Below are 26,069 nucleotides of genomic sequence, written 5' to 3' on the forward strand. Positions count from 1 at the left end.
ATATATATATAAATGACTCATGCATATAAAAGAAACAGAAGTGAAATAATGAGGTCATGAACTATATGAAATGATTTACTTACTTATGGATAATCTAGACCTTCCAAAGCAAAGTGCATATACCTTCCACAGAGAACAGAAACACATAGATTAGGAATGAGCCATCCAGAAAATTCTGACTGTGATAGTTTATAGTGGTAAGACTTGAAATAGGATATACTGTTTAACAAACTCCATGAACCTCAGATTTTCTATATGTTTTGGAGGGTAAGTCTAAGGATTAAAATAAATAGCAAGATAGAAAAATGTTTGAAAGCTTTTGGGAACATTGTAAATGCTGAATTTTTTTTGTTCCATAAAGTTCCAAAGAAATGCCCTGTACACATTATTTCAAAGAAGTGTTAAGTTCTAAAACACTGGTAACCTCATTTCCCCTTGCAGTGTTCTCAATGTTAAATGAAGTGATTAAGCATATCTTTAATTATTACAAGACACCATACCTAAAAAGAAGAATCAGATTAAAGGATAATCCATTAAAGAGAAGACTGACCTGACCAAGCTAAAAGAAACTGCCCTTTTAGACACTCTGTCACAAAAGCCTACCTCAACTGATGAAATTCACTGCCACTTACCACTTTTGAGTCTTATGCTGATATGTCTCAGAACTTGAAATTTTTGTTTTTTAATTATATTTACTCTATATATTCTATATGGAAAACTGAAATAAAGTCCTTCTTTTATTGGATGATTGATATTGGAGATGATACATAAGATATGTATGCATAGATAGCTCAAAACAAAAAACAAAAACAAACAAACAAAAAAAAAAGGAAATGCATTCTGGAATATAGCCAAGATAAGATTTCCATTAGTACACTAGGCCTTTTATTTTGAAAGAACTTCAGAAAATGAACATGGAAACATCCAGATCCCAAAGCAAAGCCAAAAATATAATTCATGGGTAATTATTTACTGAATTCTTAAGGAAATTACAGCAGTTACATTAAATCCCTAATAATAATAAAATAAAAACCTAAAATTCCTTTTTGTGTACTTTTTTTTCTTTTCCCAAAATTCTATATCTCAAGGAAGTTAACATATACAATGCTCATGTTAAAAACAAAACAAACAAACAAAAAATCAACTCACTCTCTAAAATTCCACAATTGGAACCATTTTAATTTTCATAGTTCTTTCAAAAAAATGTGTGATTTTGTAGTCATTACCAACTTCTATTTATTATTCAATGTGGTAAATTTCTTTAACCCAGGAATATTGCCCTGTGTTTTAAAACATCAATTTAGGTAACAAAAAAAAAATATCTATTTGATGAATGCTGGTCTAAGTTTCTGATTGTCATGGAACTTATATTCAGGAGTTGAGGAAACTTGGAATGGTCATATCAATCTTACTTAATTTTTCTGTTAATAGAAAATATAAATGTTTGTGAATAATATTTAAATGGCCCAGATAGAAAAGAGCATTGGTGTTTTATAATGAGAAATTTGGTTTACTCAGCAAATAATAAAGCATGCAGAAACACAGGTCTAAACTGTGATGTGGGAAGACGCTTTACTCTGTAATTTCTTCCGTCCAAGGTATGTAAACAACCAGAGACAGACTGTGCTGCCAGGGTAAATCAGTGTGGCTTAACATGCTAAGAGATCCTGGGGCAATGCAGGTAGACAGAGACATGTTGCTACTTAGATAGATATACATAAATAAATGGTTTTATTCAAATAATATATGATAGATCAAATGTTTGTGTTTCGATTTAAAATTATACTTTCCTTAAAAAACTTTTAATCAAAGCTTTAGAAAAGAGTATGATAAAATATTGGTCACATTTTTGGATGATATAGAATGGATACGATTTATCCAAATCTAGCAAGACCTTGACAGAGTAAAATTACAGACTAAATTTAAAAGACAAATAGTATTAAATATAATGTATATTTAACTTCTTTCCAAGACACCATTTTATTACCATATACCCATGCTATCTTTGACAGCCCACGATCAAATTTCCCAATTTAAAATGGTAGAAATATTACTTCACAACATCACGCAAAATAGACTTGAAATTTTAATAAGCTCCACATGAGTTCACAATTATATGTCAAATGTAGATGAATCATAGAATTGAACTTCTAGTGATGAACATAATGTAGCATGTAAAGAAAATGATTAATAGTGATATACACCTTAAACTTACATACGGTATAATGCACTGTTACTTCAATAAATATTAATAAATATAAATTAAATATATGTAGATTTGCCAGAAATGTTAATTTAAATTTAGGTTGTTCAAAGAATACCGAGTGTGAAGAATGAATGCAGCTCAGAACAACACTGGCAATATTTGTCCTTGCCACAAACTAGATCATATATAGAGAATATAATGATAGTAACTTGAGAGGGATTCAAAACCCAATATATGAACTAAAGATGGGGCAACTGGGAGTTTGAGCCAGGAAGGTGAGTCACAGGGGAGACTGGGGAGTGACCCATATATAGGCAGTTATAATCGGAAGAAAGTTTAAACCTCATTGTTTTGTCCAACAGGCACAGCTAGGATCAGGACAATTTACTGAAGAATTTTATATCAACAGTTTTACTTTTATAATGCACTGTGGGAGTGTTTAATCCACGATGAGATTCTAGAGGACATTCAATCTATGGAATGGTGGTTTTGTGGAGGTGACCTCTATCTTGCAAATCTATTGTTCTTACATATTTATTTCAAAGCTCTGAAATACAGAGATTTTTAAAACATGGATCAATAATTTTTTGTTTGGAATAGTTTCAGGTTTATGTGCTTATGATTTAAAACTTCTTACTCTTGGCAGAGGCTAGAATAGACAACATCTTGAATTAATATTCTAACCCAAAAATGATTGTAAGAAAAAATAATCTCAAACTCATGTAAAGTGTTTTGGTTAAATTATTCTTAGAATTATATAGTGGAAGAAGGGATATGTGTGTTTATAATTCATATTTCTACACACATATATATGGGGATTTGTAAATCATCCATAAAATGAGCTACAAAAAATATATATCAAGGGAAATATGTAAGTCTACATTTTATTATGGGTTCAGAAAGCTATAAAAACCTCAAGTGGTTCCAGAGATCAACATTTGACTATATTTTGTCTACAGTACAGTATTAAAAAGTCAGTCACTGACAAAAGCGTCTAGGATGATAGCAAACAAATATTACCATTTGTACTTAACAACTGACATCTTCTTCTGGCTGTGCTAATATATTTGATCTTATAAATGTTTCTGCTTACTATTGTACGGGAAGTCAAACAGGTGCAAGGAGTAGCTTGGAATATCTCTCCTTTTAATGACACACATTATTTGTCTCTGAAAAGAGCAGCTCCTTCTAACAGGAACTGGAATGAATTAAAAACCATAGAAAATGTTTCTTTCTCCATTAGCACTAAATGGAAAGAGAACAATAACATTTTCTAGCCATTTGAAAGAAATACAAAACACAAAATATATTAGAGGAAGGAAACAAGCTTGTCGGGAAACTGACTTACATGTTACCCTAAGAGACATGAATGTTTTATAAGCATTAAGTGAAAAGAGCAGTTACGTGTGGGTATGTGAGATGCTTGAATTATACAACTGCAGGCTTGTGAATAGGCCTTGCATGCATCATGCCATGATGGGAAGACTAGCTTGAATTATCTGTTGACTCCATGAGGGGTAAAGAAATTGCCACTGTTTAACTGTGTTTAATCTGCTGGAGTCAGAAATGAATTAATGTTAGTTGTTTTCTGCTTCCTAAGGTTGAAGAAAACAAGTAGACATGGGAGTGAGGTGGAATAATATATACAGCTTAACCTGAATCATGTGAACTGCTCAAGAAAATATTCCCCTTCATTGCCTTCGCTGTCACTGGGGAAACTTCAAACAGTAATTCTGAGTCTTCACACTTAGACAACAAATAACAACCTAATAAAGAGCAAGAGAAAAGTTTAGTCAGAAATGACAGAAGACACTCTGGATTACCATGAACTTTAAGAAGAGACAGAAATTTAAATTAATTAGGATTTTGAATGGTCAGCAATGTCTATATATTGCTAATAAGAATGAAAATTGGTACAGTTTGGTGGTGAAAAGGATTATGCTCAAAAATCCTGAAATTTCAGTCCAGATCCAATAGGAAGAGTTTATATATGTGTTTTTGTTTCACAAAACATGTAGATCAGTTTTATAGCAGTTTTACACATAATAGCTGAAAATTTGAAGCAAACTAGATGTCCACTAACAACAGAATCAGTTTATGTTTTACTGATGCATGATACTTATGAAACACAGAGGGGTACCTGCTATAATAATTCATTCACAGAAAATTTAAAAATAGGCAATATTAACCAATGATGACTGACCTCAGAATGGTAGATTTCCAGGGATCTTGTTTACAGTGTGATGACCTACAGAAGGCCTCTATGATGATGACATTTTATTTGCATCTGTGTATTAATCACACTTTCCATACATATGTTTGTATATATGTATATGTATATTCATTTGGTTGTTTAGTGAAATTATACACATAGTACATATGTGTATAACCCAATGGTAATTTAGGAAGGACATTAATAAGTCTAGATATAGAGGTAGATTCAAATATAATTGTCCCTTGCCTCCATCCCACACAAATACTTCTTTCTGTGGTTTGAAACATGGTTGCCATTAAAACAATTCAATGCATGGTCAGAAGAACATAGTCAAATATAAAGGTAATTTCATAAATAAAATGTTGTATCTTGAATGTGTGGAAGAGATCTAAATGATATTGTAGAGGAGAAAGGTAACAGAAGAAAGAGATAACAAATAAATAAACAAAGGTATATATATTTCCTGAACAAAGAAAGGACTATGGATTTACACAGTCTTAGTGATGTTTAAAGACAAACAATTCCAAACAAGAATGAAGAAATGAAATAGATCAAAATATTGAAAACAAAAGGACATGGTTTATATCTATAAATTCATTGACAGCAAAGAGGTTTTCTCTAAAATTTTTTTCAAGCAACATGTTACTAATCTCTCAAGGCAAAAAGAAATTATCAAAGTTACTTTAGCCATTTAACTGAAGAATGGTGAGGTGATTGTTAACTAACCTCAGTTAGAATATAGTAGGAAGAACTGGACACTTCTATATAGTGAGCAGCTACCATTTTTCAGGACTTGGGTAGACATTTCAAATGTACTGTCTATTCCATATAGCAAGTAATACTGAGGTTTCAAGTTAAGTATCACCTAAATATACATGAGTATCAAATTATGTGGCATGCCCACTAAATGCCACAATCCACTGTTAATGATGTATTGCCTTGATCTTTTTTTTTTTAAAGATTTATTAATGTATTCATATAGAACAGGGGTATAGGCCAGAGATGCAGGAGGGTGAGAGGATTCACCAGAGACAGAGTGGGGAACAGAACAGGCAGATCAACGAAGTACACTGCTGAGGGGAGCAGTGGGCGGGTCAGGAGAGGTCTGCCACGCCATGTGGTTACCTCCGGGGCAGGCGGGAATCGAACTCATGCAGAAGTGGCATTAGCTTCTCAGTGCTGTGCTTTAACCCACTGCGCCACCAGGGAGGGTCCCTGCCTTGATCATTTTAACTTAAGTATCATCCAAAATGCTGGAAAGCAACTATACTTAGAAATGTTAAGTCTTTAAGTTATTAGTCATTTTTACCTAAGAGTCAAACAACAGTAGCAGGTTAAAAAGTATAGATTTTGATAGAAAGCAATGGAAAAACAGTATTAATTGATAATAATTTAGTGTAATATCATGCTAGACTTTTAGTCAAGTAAAATAAAGAAATTGTAGTGTGTCCACTGTCTTCTTAATGCCTCATTTATCATATATTCCAGTTTTCATTCCATGTTCCTAATTCTTGACATTACTATGGCAATTTTGTTTCTCAAAATTACAGAAATTACACTAGGTTGAATCTCATGTTCACCAACACATACAAATTAATTGATATGGATATAAAAGACATAATTTGGATGAGAAATTTCTTGTTAGTAAAAGAGATTATTTAAAAAATGATCAAACCCATATATACTTTATATATTTTATATAGGTTTGATCATTTTTATATAATCTCACTCACTAAAAAGAAAAAAAATTATATACTTTTTATATACTTTATATATTTTATATAAAACAGGAATTTTTTAATTACAAGTCCATAGGTAGAGTGTTCTTAAAAATGGTTTCTATGAAATTTGGCCAGAGAGAAATTATGTCTTTGTGGGAGAACATCTGTGAACATTTAGAAAAGTGTTGAAGTAAAAATCTTGTTATATACTGCTCTGTTAAGGAATATGTCTCTATTTTTATTCTCATCATCATCAACATTACCCCCACCTCTCCCTCCCTCCTCCTCTTTATCATCATATCAGGAGCAGCAAATATGGAAAAAAAAAAAAAACTCCAAAGAAAAGTCAGTGTGGACAATTATTTTAATAAGGAGCCACAGAAGTTATCCGGTTCCCCATATTAAATCTACACCCATAATCTTGGATTACTGTCATAGATACTTGCCTCTGAACATTTCATCCCAGATGTGGTGTGTTTCAAGTTTATTTGACAAGCAATAATTTGGTTTTACCTCATAAAATGAGATCTTCCATAGCAACCCAGTACTTAAGAGGTAATATGTGATGCCGTCACTGCATAGGGGTACAGGGGTTTCGTCAGTTTTTCGCTGTTGGCCCTGTGCTCTCATGCCCTATCACCTCAGAGAACCACAGTCTTCCGAGAACTTCATCTAAACCTTACTCACATTCAAATTTAACCCGGGTTTCATACAGCTCTAATATTTCTTCTACCACAGGCCAATTTGAATAATTCAATTCCAGGAACTAATCCAAAAGGACATTAGTAAGAGACAAGTCTCTATAGTATTGGGGTAAGAGACAAGTCTCTATAGTATTGGGGTTTGCTTCTGAAGTCTCTGTCCTGCTTTTTTTTTTTTTTTAATTTGGTGCAAGATACTATTTGAAAATACTTTTGAGTTTTGTGGTTGCCTTTTCCAAAAACAATTTGTTCCGAGCACATTATCTTTTTAATTTAAAAACCTAATATGTATTTCAAGGGAAATTTTATCTCTGTGTCTGTGATTAATTCATACTGAAGTCTTCAAATACACTCAAGTGAGAGCCATTTGAAGTTCAAGTGCCCTTTTAGGAAGCATTTCAATGCTTTCCCCTTTAATCAAGATTTTTTTTTTTTTTAATAGCCACAAATAGAAGTCAACCCTTCAAAAGACTTAGCTTTTGAATGTGAAGTCTTATGGAATCGGGGAGATTTCAAGTGTGTACTTTTTTTTATCAGTAATTCTGATTATTTTCTGAAATATAATTCAGTGTTCTTACATTATAAAATTGGTTCATTTATCTTGAGGGTAAGAGAATTAATGAGGTGATACCTGGCCAAGCAATTTCAATTCAGAGGCAAACTCTAAAAGTGTGATTCATATTTGTCATTATTGCAGGTTGTTTTATTTACTTTTATAGGTACAATGAATCTGGTTTTAATTTATTATAGTTTCATTAACTGTATTGCCATATTGAATCATTGGGACAGATACTGCCATCTGATCCACACATCTCTGAAATCCTGCTTTTTTATTGACCAAGTCCTCAGATTTATTTATTTTTAATGTACATGAGGGATTACGACATAATTAATTTTTATTAGCTTCAATTATTAAGAGTTACGTGCCAGCAACTATATTAAGTGCTTTAAAAACATACTTTTCTTTAATTTTAAAACAGTCCTGTTAGCTAGGTATTAAACCCAGTACAACAATAGTTAGTAGCAGCATTGGGATTTAAATCTGAGACTATTTGATTTCCTCTCTATATATCACGTGTTATTCCAGATAGTATCTAAGGAGTTTAAAACCATTACCCCATCCATTTCACAAGATACTTACTTTCTTTTAAACTTATATACCCACTGTAATTTGTTTGTCTTCACTGACTGACATCACCTTTTCTCCCACACATATTCTATTGATAAGGAAAACTTTTACATAAATAGAGTATATGCATGCATATATATATATATATATATATAATGTTCTATTTGAATCCTTAGATAATCTTTACTGGAAGATTAAAAATTACTAAAAGTCTTGCTAGGGGCTCTCCCTGATAGCAATGGGTTAAAGCACTGCATTATGATGCTCTCTGAATCCACTTCAGCACAAGTTCAATCCCCCACCAGGGAGCTGACCCACATGGTGTGGTAGATTTCTCCTGACCCACCTGCTGCTCCCCTCAGCAGTGTATTTCAGTAGATCTGCCTGTTATGCTCCCCACTCTGTTTCTGCTGAATCCTCTCACCCACCACACCTCTGGCCTGCACCCCCGCTCTGTAAGGATAAATAAATAAATCTTAAAAAATTGTCCTGCTATATGCTAAGTAGGTAAGTAGGTAATAGATTTAAACAAAAATGGCTCACAAACACATAAATATACTAAAAACCATAGAAAAAAGCTCATTTGCCCAAAGTGACCAAGAAAGTAAGCACGGATTTAAAATGAATCTGTATCTTTAAGTTCTAGAAACATACTTTGTGAAATTTTGAGAGCGATTTCTGTCTTTCTTGTAATAATTGCCCTAAAGTATTTAATTTTGGTTTGAATCATCCAAGAGGTAGTAAAGGAGAACTATTTGTTTAATAGATCTCTAAAATTTATAGAAATCATCTGTTTGCCAAGTGACAGTAGAAAAATCCATGTTCATTCTGCTTGGCAAGGGACACGTGCCTTCTTTATCTGCTGCTTGTTAAATCTTTCTCTACACTCTGCAGCAATTAGATGTGAAGAAGATAAAGTCAGTGATTCTATACAGTATTTGAATGCTTGGAAATCTTAACAGATGGCAGCCTGAAAGTGATGTCTGTCCTTATTGTGTTCTGAATCCATCCCAACCCAACACTGCCCTCACTAGCATTCACTCTCCCATCCACTACATTTCACTACTCTTTCATTTAAGGAGAGAATGATCATTAGCATATTGATTCTGGCCAGAATTGCACTGTAGAGTGAATTGGCCATTAGATAACCTTGATTTTCAGCCTTTGTAAACTAATTATATCTATTAATCATGCAAGTTCCAGAATTTGTCTCTTCCAGTAAAAAAGTTTACAAAGAGCCACTTAGACTATTTTTTAAACTGATCTGATACCCCCTTTATCTTTAATCATTCAAGTTTTCATTAGTCTGACTCCCCAGGTAAAGCATTTTAAAAACAATTATTCAACAAAACAAAGAATGAAAACACTTATTTTTAGGTTAATTAAGTACATCTAAATTTTTTTAACAACTGCAAAATCATTTAAAAAATTTAACAGAAAATTAACAGAATATACCCCAAAAATGAAGTACATACTTGTGATGAACTGAGATAAGTAGAGCTAATGCATATATGATGCTTTGCTTTTAGTCCACAACATAAAAATTTACAATGAAAAGTCTCATAGATGTTTCATCAAAATGTCTTTTTTTTAAATATTTATTTATTATGCATACAGAACTGGGGTACAGGCCAGAGGTACAGGGGCGGTGAGAGGATTCACCAGAGACAGAGTGGGGAGCAGAACAGGCCGACTGACAAAGTACTCTGCTGAGGGGAGCAGCGGGTAGGTCAGGAGAGGTCTGCTGCACCATGTGGATCACTTCTGGGGCTGGGGATCGAACTCATGCTGAAGTGGCTTTAGCCTCTTAGTGCTGTGCTTTAACCAGCTGCACCCCCAGGGAGGGTCCCAAAATGTCTTTTAACACAAGATTTGTTACTATGTCTATCCTTTGTTAATACTTACTCAATAGACATTAGTGTTAGAGATATTTTATGTCTGCATAATTGATGATTCAAATTCACACTAACAACCTGTAGATGTTCTTCATTGTAAACTACAAAATATGCAGTCATAGTGAATTCTAGCCTGCCCATCAGGATCATCAAGATCTGATTATATCCCTTATCCATGAAACATTTCACCACTGAGATTTCATGGAAAGTTTTGAGTTTTAATTCCACTAAGTTAAAAACAAACAACACAACTAACCTAAACAGCTGCTTCTTAAATTCAAATCATCTAAAATTTTCATGTCCCAGCACAGTAGTCACTAGAAATTTATCTGTGGTTTGTGTAATCAAGATTAACAGGATAACCCCGAAAAAGGGAAGATTCCAGTTTCCCTGCCCCACCCCAGTGAAAGGTGGAGCTGAAGCTAAAAAGAGACTGGGTGAAATACTGAGAGACTGAGGGAAAGAAGACTGGAGGAGGCACCCTGGCTTGGCCTTGATTTTTGACCAGGAACTTAGGAAACATGGAAGGAATCACTTAAAATAGATGTGAGTGAGAGACCCATGGGGAAGCTGACAATGACAGCCTTTATTTTAATTTTGAGTTTGATCTTTTCCTTCCTGACTTACCTGACCCTTTTACCCTTCCCCTATGGGTCCTCACCAGAAAATTACTTAGACTTGTGGCAACCTTTGGGACCTTAATTGCCTTGTTTTAGCCCAGTCATATTTGGCTTGGCTTTTGCCCATGATGGGGACAGGTAATTTGGGCTGATTAATTTGAAAAATATATTCTTTTTCCTTCTCTGTCAGAAACCATGCCAGATGTCAAGAGTTCAGCTCTGACAGGTGGCTGGTCAGGGGTCTTTTTCCTGAAGGATGAGGCAGCATTGGTAAAATGGGCAATTGAGGCAGACACTGACACCCTAGTTGGTGCAAGTATCTCCTGTAGAAAACTTCAGCAGTTCATTTAAACAATTTTCAAGTGGTGAGATTATATCAGTATGGGCATTGAAGCAAACAATTAATTTCCATGGCTACACTGAAACTTTTGTGGTTACATGTTACAAAGAAACTCTTTTGATCATTAAAAACAAACAAACAAAAAACAAAAACAAAAACAAAACACCAAAAGCAATGAGCATCCCCATTTTTCAGCATGATAAATCATTCCAGTCAGCATCTCAAATAAAGTGGCAAATCATTAAGTACTCCTTTGAACAATCCTTTCTCAGGTTAAATCTAGATTCAGATCTGTTTCTTTAAGTCCCTCTAAACTGTCCCAGGAGGAGGCACATCCTGATCATCCTGATCTGTATTACTAAAGACAATCTACACTCTTGATTTATGCTAAGGTACTTTTCTGAAAAGCCATTGTCAATTGTTAAATATTTTTTGTAACCACTTCTCAATGTCCAATTAGGCCATAAAGAAAAGAGGGCCAAGAATTGCTTGATGGTCAAATACAATTGCTACTAGCCAAGAACAAGCACACGGTAGTTCAGTAAGCACTGCTCTGGAGACTCGCCTCACTATGTCTTCTTGGGAACCAAATAGCCTCCATCCATCTTCTCGGGAGTCACCCCCCTTACCCAGACCTTGTCATAAGACAGCATGAGTAGCATAACCTAAGTCACTTCTCATGTCTCTTTTGTATCCTAATTATCTCTATTGCACATTAATTGTGTTAAAGTCTTTACTACTGACATTCTTATGCACTCTGGTATATTTTGTCTTGATATGGCAGATGGCAAAGCCCATTTAGAGCAGGCAGGTTTGGGGGTCCCGCAGTGTCCCTCCTTCTGCTGCTAACCATTCCACAAATAAAAATTGTTAGAACTGAGAAATGGTAGATATTCTGTGACTTTTTTAAGGCACCACTAGACCCTTTTAAATTATGTGGCTTACACTATATTTCTATTGAAAATCACTGCTTAAGATTTTGTCCACTTATAAAATGGTTTGAGGTCTATTTTGTCCACTTATAAAATGGTTTGAGGTCTATTTTGCTTTCATGTTTTCTTAGTTAAGTTAGAAGATTCTCAAAAATCAGTATGCCCTTATTTGGATGTTACTAATGCCACATCAACTTCAGTCAAGAACTTTCAAGTGATGGTGAGTTAGTTAACATATAAACTGCTAAAACTTTTTGTCCTATTTTACCATAATCTGTAAAGTTAGGCAAATATTTTGTCCACATTATCCCCAGATGATGCATTGATACACATATTTTTCTGAATAATCTCTTAAATTTCATTGAACCAGTAGCAAACAACAGTCAGAATCTCATAAATGAGAATTATGCCATGAGTGGAAAGTAAAACATTTTATTTTGCTATGTGAAACATTTCCAAAAATGTTAGGATGTTAGGAACAGTATAAATATCTTCTTCACAATGGAAGTCACATCATTATAATAAGTGTATGAAAACACCATCACAGCTATTTCCAAAGTGAATGCATTTCAGTCTCAAGTGATTGTTTTCCTTCTAGTGTTAAAGAAAAAAAGAAAAAGACAGTTTTTTTGAAACTTGACATCTATCAATTAGTAAACACTAAATGAAAATAATGAAGGCAAATTGAGCAAAATAAATAAATAAATAACATCAAAGCACAGCAATCTTTACCCAATTCTCTAGTTCTTCTGTTTGTATAAAACGGGGATAATATGTTTTATTTTCCCCTTGGGGGATTAAATACAGAAATATGAGGAACATGAGAAATAACACATTCACATTAATGATGTCCACACATGCATTCATGTGAGTACTCCCAAATATGTTCTTATACAAATGGGTCCTATCTGTGCAGTTTTTCCTGAGAGCAGCCAAGTTTCTTCTGCTCTAAATGGATACATCCACAACCTGCCCAAATGCTGTTCTTTGCAGTGAAATGCAGTCAATTCATATTTGAGTATTTTTGTCGACTTGTTTCCCAGAGTTCTTGTTTTTCCCTTGCCTATTTTCAAAATAAAGTGGGATGTGTTTACTCACCCACAGAACTATATAACAGAATACTTGGGTAGAAATTCTGGCTTAACTCTGAAGGAACTGTGTAATTAATTAAAGTTTAGCAGTTAACAAAAAAGAGCAAAGGAGGCCTTTGAAGATGATTACATGGTGAAAGAAAGTTGAGATATTGGATTAAGATGGATGTCATTTACACCGCTTGAATTCCAATGCCTCACATATTTCTCTGATTGTACTAGGGAAAAAAAAAGATACATTAATTTCTTAACACTGCATCAAAAAGAAAAGAGGAAGTAAATATTTCCTTGGCTCTTGGAAAAAATACTATAGAAATTCACATAGAACATCAGAGAACAAGAGTAGGAAAGGCCATCACCAATATTTAGAGAATAGGGTGACATTTAAATGAAAAGCTTTTGTGTTATCAAAATATATATATGAGGAAAACTACATCTTTCCAGTCCATCACTAACACTTGTGTAAGTACACAAAAATTGTAATTCACATTGTATTTCTGGTGAGCAATGTAGATAAATGTCTTCTAAAATAATTGGGTATACTAAATTATATTTGCTGAATATAGTCTTTCTTTGAACACATATATTGGAAGACAAAAAATGTTCTATATACTTAAGTATAATATATAATTCAAATAAATGGTGGATTCTTTTAGTCTGCAATATGCAGTGACTGATTATTACATTGAGTATGATTTCACAGCTAGAAATACTAAAGAATATGACAGGAAGGATTCCATCGAAGGGAGATAAGATAATAAGTGAATAAATGGATACCTGTAATAATTTCAAATTTCATAAATGTATAAGATTGTAGGAGACAAAGTACTCTCAAGTGCTTGAAGAAGTGAGCTGCTGTTTTAAAAAAGGTAGAGCTTTTAGAAAATCATACATACAATGAGTGGATGAGCCTTGAAAATACACAGGAGACAACATTCCAGCAAAGACAAAAAATTTGAGTAAATCTTAATTGGGAAGTGAACTTGGCCTATTTGAAGACTGGTGTGCAAATATTGGGCTAAAAATAAAATAAGAATAAATATGGAGATGCTGGGAACTGAGGCATAAGACAAAAGCAGGGCCAGTCAGGGAGAGAGATTTACTGTCATTCTGAGTGAGTGGTGGGAAAACCCTATGATATATCCAGGATATATAGGAATATAGCCAAAGATTTAAAATTGAATTCCTATTACAGAGAGATGTAGACTTTTTTCAAGTTAAAAAAAAGCAAAAACGTATCTTAAAGAGAAATACCTGTTTGTGTCATCTCTTTTGATCTGTTCTATCAGCTGGTTATCATCACTATTTATAGATGAAGAGACAGAAATTGGAAGAGGTTGGTCTACTTTCAAGTCAGTGGTGGAGATTGTGTTGCTACCTGAATTTGTGTTATTCCAATCTCTGCCTTTTTTTCCTTTTGTTCTCTCAGTTACAATGTGTTCTCTGCATATACCAGAATGTTTAAACATATAAAATCAAATGAAAATGGAATGCATGTTAACATGCCAGAGATTTCATTTGCTTATTAATTTAATTCTCATTTCAATTTTATAAGATGAGGGTATAATAATTCCTTTACCATGAGTGGGAGATACTCAACATCATAGACTACATATAATCTAACCAAGGTCACATAATCAGTAGTGAACTCAGCAAAGGACTGTCCACCTGCCTCATTCATTCTTTCTTCAGAAGAACAGGAAACTGTGAAACCCTGATTCTGATGGCATGCTACCATTAGACAACCTTCTGAATTTGCATTGTCTGAAACAAAATGATTTCTGAGTGAGAAAAAGTGAGTACCTTTTAAAAAAAGGAAGCTGGCAGATGTGTTAAACTCCAAGCTTCATCCAAATAAAAACATCCTAATTTCTGAGTCACTAGGTCTCCCCTACTCGCCTAAAGCACAGGATGACATTTAATCACCTCTTAGCAATGAAGTTATGGTTAGTTGGAGACAGACAATGGAATGGAGGGATATGAAGAAGCTCTCTTAGGACATTAAGCATCATAAATATTGGCCCTAAGTACTAGAAATCTGAGACTGGATGAGGGTCTTGTGATACTGATAACCAGGAAAGAATCATTTTATTTTGTTATTTTGCTCTGGGTAAATCAGAAGAGATCAATTATTTTTATGAGATAATCTCTGATTCCGTGTGAAAAGTTTCATTCCACTGAATAGAGCTTATATTCTGCATGAGTTCTAATATTCTATATATTTTAGTAAGAGGTTCTCATTTTACATGTAAGTGTGGGTAGGATTTTATTGCTATTATCAGCAGCATCAAGGATCACTTCCCTGTTTTAGATTTTGTTCTTGTTTATCATATGCTTCATTCAGTCTCTGATATTTATCACTTGCATTTCCCAGAAAGAACAATGAAACACTATTATCTGGCATCTTAACACTAAAAGCCTTGTTTTTTTTTTATTTCCAGTGCTGCTGAAGCATTCTTCAGTTCTCATGTTTTCTTTCCAAAAATGTTGCAGCTCAAGTGAAACATGAGACTTCATTGCAGAAGTCATTAAAGCAGTTTCTACAGCAAATCAGTAAATCACAAAGACATAAATCCTGTTATTTTGATAGCATGAAGGAAGTGGAGGTCATGAGAAGTCTGATTATTTTGCCTAGTTGCTTGCAATTTGATTCAAAAACTTGAGGCTAGAAATTGAAGAGATGTGTTTCAGGATATGGCTGAGAGTTAATTCTAAGACCCTCCCCTCCCACAGAACAGACAATGGAAAGAAAAGAACACGAAAGAACACGTCGAAAGAGAGCCATGCATGTGATCTGCATAGAAGAAACATTTCCCATCAGAAAGACAAACTAATCAACTTAAAAAAATAAACAAACCTCAATTAAGTTATAGTTATAGATACTTTAGTAAGGGGTCAAAAATAAATTGTAAAAAGTACACAAAGCTCCAAATAATAAATTTCTAGCAAAAATTCAATTTTTGCTGGCATCTTGCAATAATTTGTATTACTTTAACATACTCCTACAAAGTAGGAATATTCCAACTACTAAATTAAGGAAAAACATGTATCTATTTGTATCATTTTTTTAAAGATTCATTTATTTGTGCATACAGAACTGGGGTACAGGCCAGAGGCTCAGGGGCGGCGAGAGGCTTCACCTGAGACAGACTGAGGAGCAGAACAGGCAGATGAACAAAGTACACTGCAGAGGGGAGCAGTGGGTGGGTCAGGAGAGGTCTGCCACGCCATGTGGTCACCTCCGGGGCAGGCGGGAATCGAACTCATGCGGAAGTGGCTTTAGCTTCTCAGTGCTGTGCTTTAACCGGCTGTGCCACCAGGGAGGGCCTATTTGTATCATTTTTAATTGTTCAAGATTAGGTATGCAGTTAAAAAATGAAGTTTGTATAAGAGGGTAATCTTGACTAATAATGTAATATAGTAATAATGCAAGAGTCCAGATGGACGGCTCAATGACAAAAGAAAAGGAACTGGGAAATGAAGAGAAATTTGAAAAAAAAAGTCAAAAATATCAAAACTATAGCTTCTGATGATATGACAGTTTCATCTCTAGATATATACATATAAAAGAGAAAGGGACATCTATGTCTACCTAAAAATGCAGACAAGGCATTTCATACTGTAGCCTCAAATTAGGTATTCCCTAAGTGTCCACCAACTAAAGAGTCAAAAATGCAAATTGTGACATATTTATTCAGTAAAATCCTATGCAGTAATAGCAAGAAATAAAACATTGATACACAAAACAACCTGCTCACATCTTGCAGATATTTAGCATGAAAGAAACCAGACAGAATGTGCTCTAGAAGCATTCAGAATTCACTAATATTGGAAGAAGTCAGAATAAAACAGTTTTCTCTGGAGTGTGTGTGGATATTATCTGGGAAGGAAAAGAACAAAGGAATATTCTGGGATGTGAACATGCTTATCTGAATCTGGAGGTGACAATATGCATGTAGACAAAGGTTAAAAAAAAAAAAAAAAACTATAGACTGAGTTTATTTTTGTCATGTATTTATTCCCCAAACATTTAGAGTAGGAAAATATGAAGGTGTCTAAATTAAGAGGGAATGCCTTAGAGGCCCTAAATCTCTGTGTGCATAACCAAAGGAGAGGAAACAGTGAAGAGGAAGGACACAGATTTGTAACCTCCTTAGCTTCCCCGTTTTTTATGATAAGGATTTTAGGCTCATTGGTCCTGAAAGGATGATACAAACGTTTGATTATTCTACAGGCCACACATTTCAATGATGCTACTTTCTGCTCTAATTCTGCCTAGGACACAGACTGAGTCTTTATTCTCAAACAGGAGATCTGGAAAGGATTTTGTTATGTAGTATTCCATGGCTATGTCTATTCCATGAGCCCACACGCAAGTGAACACTTGCCATTCAATTGTTTAGCTCTTTCTGGAAATTATGAGATAAAATTGCTCATGAAAATAGAGATTCAACTATGAAGACCTTTGAGTACACTGAAAACATTAGAGTACTACTGAAGTATTTTTAGCAAGAAAGTAAATTATTCATTTTAGAAAATCTAAGCTAGCAAGACAATGGAGAATACCTCATATTAGGAGAAATATGTGTCATTTAAAAGGAAATTATATGAAAAGTAAGATACTTTTTTGGACTTTGGTTGATTATCATCAGTCCCAATACTTGCAATAGTTTAAACTTTCAATCCACAAGCAATTTTATATGGCCAATACTACTGCAAGCTTCAGATTATGAAACACTGAGGTACACAATTTGTTAACTTGCCCAAAATTACAGCTGGAAATAGCAGAATGAGATGTTTGCACTGACTACCTACTCCAGATTCTATAAAAGGAGCTATCCAGGTAGAGGAGAAAATCATATTGGAATTAGAAGGGACAGAAAAGAAGAAAGCAGTATCTTTCCAGGGACAGGGCATCTTTAAGCACTAAATGGTAATTGACAGTGCCTGCTAAATACAATGAAGAGTGGAGGCTGCTTGGAGGCTGCTAGGAGCCAGCTGAGGAGATGTGGTCTAAAGATGGAAAAGCCTTGAATGCCATTCAAGCTAAAAATGGCTAACTTGAAATTATGCTATTTCATCAAAATATTTTAATTTCTAGAAATACTTTAATTTATTTGGGCAAGTTATGTAGTCTCCAAAATCATTAACTGTCAAAGTAGTGATCTTTGACAGGATTAAATATATAAATATTGGGCCCACCCTGATGGTGCAACGGGTTAGAACACAGCATTGCAAGATGGCTGTAGCTGCTTCAGTGTGAGTTCGATATCAGGGCTTAGAGGTGACCCACATGGCACGCAGACCTCTCCTGACCCACCCATGGCTCCCCTCAGCAGTATTCTTTATCATCTGCCTGTTCTGCTCCCCACTCTGTCTCTGGTGATTCCTCTCACTCCACCTGCACCTCTGGCTTATACTCCAGTTCTGTATGTACAATAAATCTTAAAAAAAAAAAAAAGTTGTGATGCACATGAAGCCTTAAAAATAAATATATATAAAGGTTGTTATAAATGCCAAAACTATCAAAGCTTCATTTACATATTTATACTCTCCTTTGATCTGGAATCGATATGTAATGTGAAATTGTTTACAAATTCATATTTATATTTTAAGACAAAATATAAATAAAAAGTTAATGTTTGCTACCATTGCTTATATTAAGGAAAAATACACATTCCTTGAACCCAAAACAAATGGTACCTTTCACTCGCTGCATATTTTACCTGCTCCTAGTTGCAACTCCATAAAAGTTTTACTTGGCATTCCCTTATGAATATGATCCAGAAAATCTAGGAATGATTCTTCAGAGGATTTTTTTTTTTTTACATTGGACAAAACCTGGGATTCACGACCAGCTAGAGCTGTAGTAAAGAAAGATGCAGAAAAGACAAAGACAGGAGGCTTGCAGTAAAAAGGGTGGAAGGTGAACAAACAATACCAAAAAAAAAAAAAAAATGAGACTTTGACATTGTCTTTCCTCCAGGAGGCTGAAAATAACTGAACCTTCACATCTTGCAAAGCCTATCTGGCCCCAAGGGGGTTATGCTGACCTTGTTGTCTTTTCCTCACCTTAACTGGAATATACTAAAGTTGTGATTCAAGCAGCCTCATGGTGATGCTCCTCCAGCACAGTTCCAATGGGGGAGGCATGAAAAGTGAGGTTAAGAGCAAGAGAGGAGAGGAAAATGTGTCACTTTCCTAGACTGGTAAGTAGCTATGCACTCCGTAACTTGTTGACCACATGAAGGTCGTGATAAACATGTGGCACAGACTAGGTCAGGAAGCAATTTACTTGTCACAATACAAGACTCTATTTTTGTTTTTGCTTAATGGACTGAAAGCTTCCAGGACATCTTTCAATTTTAAACATACCCTGCTTATACACAGCAGGTGAGAGAATGAACTGGCCTCCAGATATCCAATCTCTCTGTTTTCTGATCAATACTGACTGCTGCAGCCAAACTGATTATACAGCAATTCTTTAGACCACAAAAAATTAACAGACTACAAGGTATATTTTTTTTCAAATTTATGCATAACTGCCACTTGGTGTGTTAAATTGATCAATAGGCCATGCCTATGTCTTTGGTTACTAGACCAGTCAAAACCCTTTTGTTTGCCTCCCTGCCTACTTCTTCCCCCACTTTATCTTGCTTTCTCCCTTCTCCCCCTCCTACTGAGTTCAATTTCCTTGGTTTCTCTTTCATTTTAAGATTTATTTATTTATTTTTGCCAAAAGAACAGGGGTATAGGCCAGAGAGTCCTCTGGTAAAAGGACTCACCAGAGACAGGAGGTCTGCTGTGCCATGTGGATCACTTTCTGGCCAGTGATCCAACTCAGGCAGCAGGGGTCATAGTGCTGAGACAACCCGTAGGCCGCCAGGGAGCAGCCAGGGAGGCTGATTTTTCTTGCTTTCTTGAGTTCCCTGTGCATCTATGCATATACACATTTACTGCATCTAAGCTAAATTGTTGGTTTACTAGTATGCTCTGAGGCAGACAGTAGGTAGAGCGGAAGAAAAAAAGAAAAAGCTGACAAATTATTTGTTTAAATGTCATGAGATACTTTAGCCAGTTTAAGGCAGGGCAATTTATGGGTGTGTGTATATAGGAGGGTAAGAGTTGCCATAGTAGGGAAAGATGTCACCTGTAGACATCTTGCAATATCCAAATCATTGCTGTCAATATACAAGTCATGGCTGGATTTGTTTTTTAATTTCATTAAGACCTGTTGCCCAATATAGGCCTATACAAATTTTTACTATTTCCCCTTTCCAGATCTACAAAGTTGTATATTTAAGCAGAATCTTGGTAGTAAAGCCATTTGACAAAAATAAGTAACCAGGGATTTTAGATGGCTGGATAGATAGACAGACAGAGATTGACTGGTTGATTTCAGGTTATAGGGAGAAACTCCTCTTTGCTAATTCGGAACAAAAATAATCAAGTTAGTATAGCTGACTTTCCATTCACTTTGATCCAGGTTTCTGATGCCAATTTGACAGCAGAGGGCTATGGAGGAAGAACTTTGTCTCAGCTGTCCTCTTATTGAACACTGGATGAGTTCTACATCTTATCTCTCTAACTGGAGTCCCTGCTATTGGCAAGAGGGGACACAGTAGAGGTTTGTTGCTGCAGCTAATCTTACAGTTCATTAGCGCCTTAGTGACTACGGATCTCACTTCATTAAATGTGTTTATTTGGGTGCCTCAGCTCTGCTTTTTAAATGTCCTTAAATAATAATCCTGGTCCCTTTTAGGCTGATGTTTCATAAAAGTGAAGAATGAAGTTGTGTTGCAATGGGCAACGGTACCATTAGGGCTTTAATCTAAAATGAGCAACTCGGGGTCATTTGGCTATTTCAAATTAAGAGACTCAAGTTTTTATCTCATGCTGTGAAATGTAATGTACTCTGCTTTGTGAGAGCTCTCATTTCAGAAGAATTTTCATGACTTGGTAAATCTCAGAAAAAAAAAAAAGCTTCTCATTTTTTTCTTAAATTTAGCAATAGGCCAGTGATGTCAATGGTGAGAATACAGTGAAAATAAACACATTAAGGAAAATAAAGGCAGTCATTGGTGATCTCTCCCAAGCATTGTGTAGAGACTTTTGTAAAAAAAATTTCTATCCACACAGATGCAAGTACTTACATCCCAGAGGCGCAAGACACTTGAAATGATCAAATCCTAACACTAACCTAGAAAGTTCATTGTGATAAGACTCCTAAGCCCACTAAGGTAGTATCTGTCTGATGGTGGAAATTCACTGTTTCATGATCATTATTCATTCTTTAGCTATACTCTCAGTCAAATAAAGGGTAACATTACCGATTTAAAAGTGCTTGTTTACTCCAGTGATTCAAAATGAAGTTCACGTTCTTTAGATTTGTATCAGGACCTAATAAAGAACACTGAATAAGTTTGTTTAGTGAATGATGATTTTCTCTTATTCTTTTAGTGAATAATATTGCTAGTCAATCTTTACCTTTGGTCCCAGTCATCTCCAGGGGGATTGATTTAACTGATGCTTTTGAATAAAAGTATTTCAGTGGGCACTTTTTGCTGCCATAGGAAAAAGTTGTCAAGATATCTTAATAGAAGCCAGAAACAACTGAACTATTTATGTGTGATAATTTATTTTAATTTAATTTAATTTTATTTTTTTAAGATTTATTTATTCGTACAGAACTGGGGTACAGGCCAGAGATGTGGAGGGTGAGAGGATTCACCAGAGATAGAGCGGGGAGCAGAAGAGGAAGACTGGTGAAGTACACTGCTGAGGGGAGCAGGGGGCAGGTCAGGAGAGGTCTGCCTGGCCATGTGGATCTCCTCTAGGGCAGGCAGGGATCAAACTCATGAGGAAGTGGCTTAAGCTTCTTAGTGCTGTGATTTAACCCGCTGTGCCACCGGGGAGGGCCCAATAATTTATTTTTTGAGAAAGCCTGTTCACTGGCATTCAGATATTGCTTTCTTATCTATATTTACTAAAACATTTTTTAAAAAAAATATTACCAATCACTCAGAATATATAGGGCAGCTAGATAACTAGGTGGATAGAATGACTGACTAATTGATTTCAGGAAAACTATTCCTTTAATTGCAAACCTAAAACAAATATTTGAGGAAATACAAGTTTTGTCTTTAATATATGCTACACAGAAAATTCCTGGTTTGTCTATCTGTTTTTATAGCAAGTTTTTATCCTTTTGTGGTATTATCTGTTAATACAAAATTTAGGCTAAGATGTGATAGCAGCAGGATATGTCCCTATTACTGTAAGAAATAAGTCAAACTGTAAAGAAATTAAGCCCATAATTACCAAATGTTAGGACACAAAAGAGAAATAAAATATATTTCTGTAAAGTTAAGCTGTACATTCAAAATAAGATGACTTATATTTTGATGAAACTGCCTGTTTTGCTGGGAAGATGTTCCATTATTCATTCACTTAGCAGGTATTCAATATTTGAGATGCTGCTTATAATCTGGGAATCCAAGAAAATATTTTTAAAAAGACATGTAAAACCCTTGATCTCGGCCCTCCCTGGTGGCGCAGTGGTTTAAAGTACAGCACTAAGAAGCTAAAGCCTCTTCAGCATGAGTTCAATCCCTGCCTGCCCTGGAGGTGACCACATGGCGCGCAGACCTCTCCTGACCCACCTGCTGCTCCCCTCAGCAGTGTATTTCGTGGATCTGCCTGTTCTGCTCCCCACTCTCTTTCTGGTGAATCTCTCAACATCCCTGTGCCTCTGGTCTGTACCCCAGTTCTGTATGCACAAATAAATAAACCTTAAAATAAAACCTTGATCTTGTAATGAAAAAAAAAATTACTAAAGAAGTACTTTTTGTAAATGATATGTATTTCCTAACAATAGCTGACATTCCTATTGGGAACAATTAAATTAAAAAAAGAAAGAAAATAAAACACCACATAGCACAGAGTATCTGCTTGAGAACAACAAAATTCTATGAGAATTGAACAGCCTAAGATTTCAGAAAGGGAAGAATTAAAAAAAAAAATGACCCTATCCCATGGAGACAGCCTTTTACCCTTTGTGTACTTCCTAATTATGGGTTTGGGCAAAAGGTTGAAAACGTATCCAAAGAGAATTGCTGCCGGTGTTCAGAAAAAAAGAGAAAAGCTTGGGAGGATGTGCTCCAGAATGCAGCTGGTTGTATTACTGATAGACTGGCTGCAGACTGGAACAGCTTGAGTGAGAAGACGACAGTCCTTAGAAGGAATATTCTAAAAACAATAATGGAACTTTCAACAGCTTTCTGAGCTCTAGTAGCTTAGAATTTCTAAAATTGAATACAGTCTTAGCAGAAATACCTACTAGCCAAAATGGAAAAAGCTCTCTGAACGCCTACGACATTCAGGGCAGACCACAGACATACCAGAGTTCAGCAACAGAGCAAGTTCTAGACTGGGGCACTGGTACTCCTCCCTGTCACTATTGCCATATGGATGCAAACTAACACTTTGTTGTTGGGAAACTAAAGTGTGTTTGACTATATAATTAGAATCCATGATCTCCCACCCAACATCAGTAACAATCCTTAGTTGTGACAACTAGCAATGTGTCCATTGTGAAACTTGGAGAGTGATTCTGGATGGCCATGGTTACCTCATGTCCATGTAATTGTCCTGTTTTCTGTAGCTTCTTCACCAAGCTTTTGATTGCTTTCTCACACTACTTTTCTTTCTGTCTGTTTCACTCGTCTCTATCTGTTCTTCCAGCCCTACAAGCTGATCTCTTCCATCCCAGCAGTCTCTTCATGACGCATGGAGTAAATGGCAAAAGGAACTATGTGTTCTTACCAAAGCAGATACCACAATAAGAAAATCTTCTTCATCTAACTTCCTGGCTGCTTGATCTAATCTTGCTGGCTGATCATGAGGAGTTTCTCTTTATGTTAAACATTTAGGAAATGGAATTAGTAATTGACAAGATAGGATTTAAACCAAGAAGTCTGGCTCTTAACCTACACTTTGGACAACTGTGTAAACCCAAATACTCCAGAAAATGATTTGTCTGATGTAACTGAGGTTGCTGTTGTTGATGGATATCAAATATCCCAAGCATTTCCTCTCTGAACTAACAGCTCTATCTGTCCTGGTTATATTTTAAAGCAAAATTAAGAGTTTACCTCTTTCTGAGTACTCTGAGAATGCAATATCATTTTGACATTTTCTAAGCATCTGTCCAAGTTATTTGACTGAAATCATACTCTGCTATATTAAAAGTGACTTAGAAGAAGTCGGGGTTTTGAATAACTTTTTCTTTTCAAAGATTTTTATCTATCCAGTGTTAATGTATGAGAAAGGAACTCCACTCTTATGGAAATTTTTATTCATTTATTTAAATTCCACTTGAGTCTAAATAACAGGAAATTTAATTTTTGCTCCAGATAGTATAATTGACAAATTATAATATGATAATAATTTATTCTGAGGTCAGTGAGATGGTTTGGCCAATTCCTATGGTTTGGATAAGAATAAACCACTAAGTGTATTTGTACAAAGGAATTTAATGTTTAAAACAAAAGGATACTTTTCTGAAATTCTAAGAAATAAAAATAAACTCCATAGATACTGAATCAGGGCAATTCTGTTATGCTAAAAAGTTATATTACTATTATTTTTCAATGGGAATTCTAGACCAAACCACAAACCAGATACATTTTTGTTAGTATGGCTAATATAGTAATACATTTGTGAGACATAATGTAAATAACTAGTCTGTACACCTCCGTTTCACCCATATCTATTTTAACTATTTCAAATGTATGATAACCAAATGACTTCAAGATTTTGCTACTGTCACTGGCTTCATTTTAAGTATAGTTACCTGTTTCAATTTAATGCATAATTTTTGCAATTAGAATTGAGTAAGATTAATTTTCATTCTCTGTGGCTCTTTATTGTTTTGTTATGTCTAGACATACACACATTTGCAGTAAACATTTGATTTTTTTTACTGCTACTGAGATGTTTACATCATGTCTTAATACTCCATCCAGCATAATAACATCAAGTAAAATGCATGGTGTTGGTACTGCTTATGGTGACATCATAAAAAGTTTATTCACCAATAACTCAGTGATGGCTTAGGAGGTAAGACTATTTTCTGTTCAGAAACTAGTCTGGCACATATGTGAGACTCTTTTCTGCCATTGCTGTCATATAGAAATTTTGGTCTTAAGACTACAAAGAAAAAAGAGATAACTTGAGCTCTATAACTACAATAAGTTTGTCTGTTTTCAAAGACAGATGAAGAATGTGAACCAGAATTTATAATTAAGAGCTGATTAAATATAACTCCTGAAATTTGCAAGAAAATTTGAAATAAATATTGGTATTTGGAATTTAAAAGTGTGTGGTAAATTTATTTTATAAACCATTCATAAAATAGATCTCAAGTTGCAAATTTTCAAGGTTCTTTGAAATGGTTGCTTTTAACCTAGGGATATTTCTGTAAAGCTATAGTCTGTACTTGTCTGCACCAGGACTGGGTTTCATCTAGAGAGATAAATGAAAAGTCACTGTTTGTTTTTATATAAAATAGGATCATCTCCTTCCACCATATGCTCCTCCAGCACATACAGAGAAAGATCCCTAAAAGTTAATGCAAATGTTTCCTAAGAGGAGATTTTCATTTGTCTGTGAATCCCACAATCCTGCTTACAAAAGAGATTCTATTATTTTAAATATCAATATTAGCATTTTAAGAGGATTATTTATTGGTTTGTCAATGGGAGGGGGTCACAGGATGAAATAGATTAGAAAGTTGACAGGAGAGGAGTTCCAATACCATGTAGAAGGTCTCTGGGAGGCTAGAATATGAAACACAATTTCTGGTTTCATAAGTTCCTCATTAAAAGAAAAACATAACATCAATAACGAAATTATCTGGATTGATTTTTATTAAAATAGTGTTCACTCATTAAAAATAAAGGAAGCTTTGAAAAAAATGATAAAGTTTTGTTGTCGTTGTTGTTTGATATTGTTGTTGTTGCTTGATACAGTTTGCTACCTGATCAGTTCAACCCATACCTAAATATTCCAAACCATGGGTTGGACAGAAAAAAAAAAAAGTTATGAACCATATAATCTTGAGTAAAATATGTAGCAAGAACAGATGGTTCTAGTTATAATTATACAAGAGTAACTTAAAGATAATTAATACTAGCATATTACACAAACAACAAATACA

At 34.8% G+C, this 26,069-nt stretch overlaps 1 long non-coding RNA gene across 1 annotated transcript in view; it reads left to right on the plus strand.

Annotated features, from left to right (window-relative positions):
- LOC105853563 overlaps positions 1–25,747 on the plus strand; it is a 46,538-nt gene extending 20,791 nt beyond the window's left edge. Inside the window, exons 2-3 of the long non-coding RNA XR_001145398.1 lie at positions 20,337–20,477; positions 23,594–25,747. This is a non-coding gene — a long non-coding RNA (uncharacterized LOC105853563). The remainder of the gene's footprint in view (positions 1–20,336; positions 20,478–23,593) is intronic.
- Positions 25,748–26,069: the final 322 nt, after the last annotated feature.

Source organism: Condylura cristata, unplaced genomic scaffold (assembly GCF_000260355.1).
Source record: "Condylura cristata isolate star-nosed mole 26May11 unplaced genomic scaffold, ConCri1.0 scaffold00013, whole genome shotgun sequence".
NCBI lineage: Eukaryota > Metazoa > Chordata > Mammalia > Eulipotyphla > Talpidae > Condylura > Condylura cristata.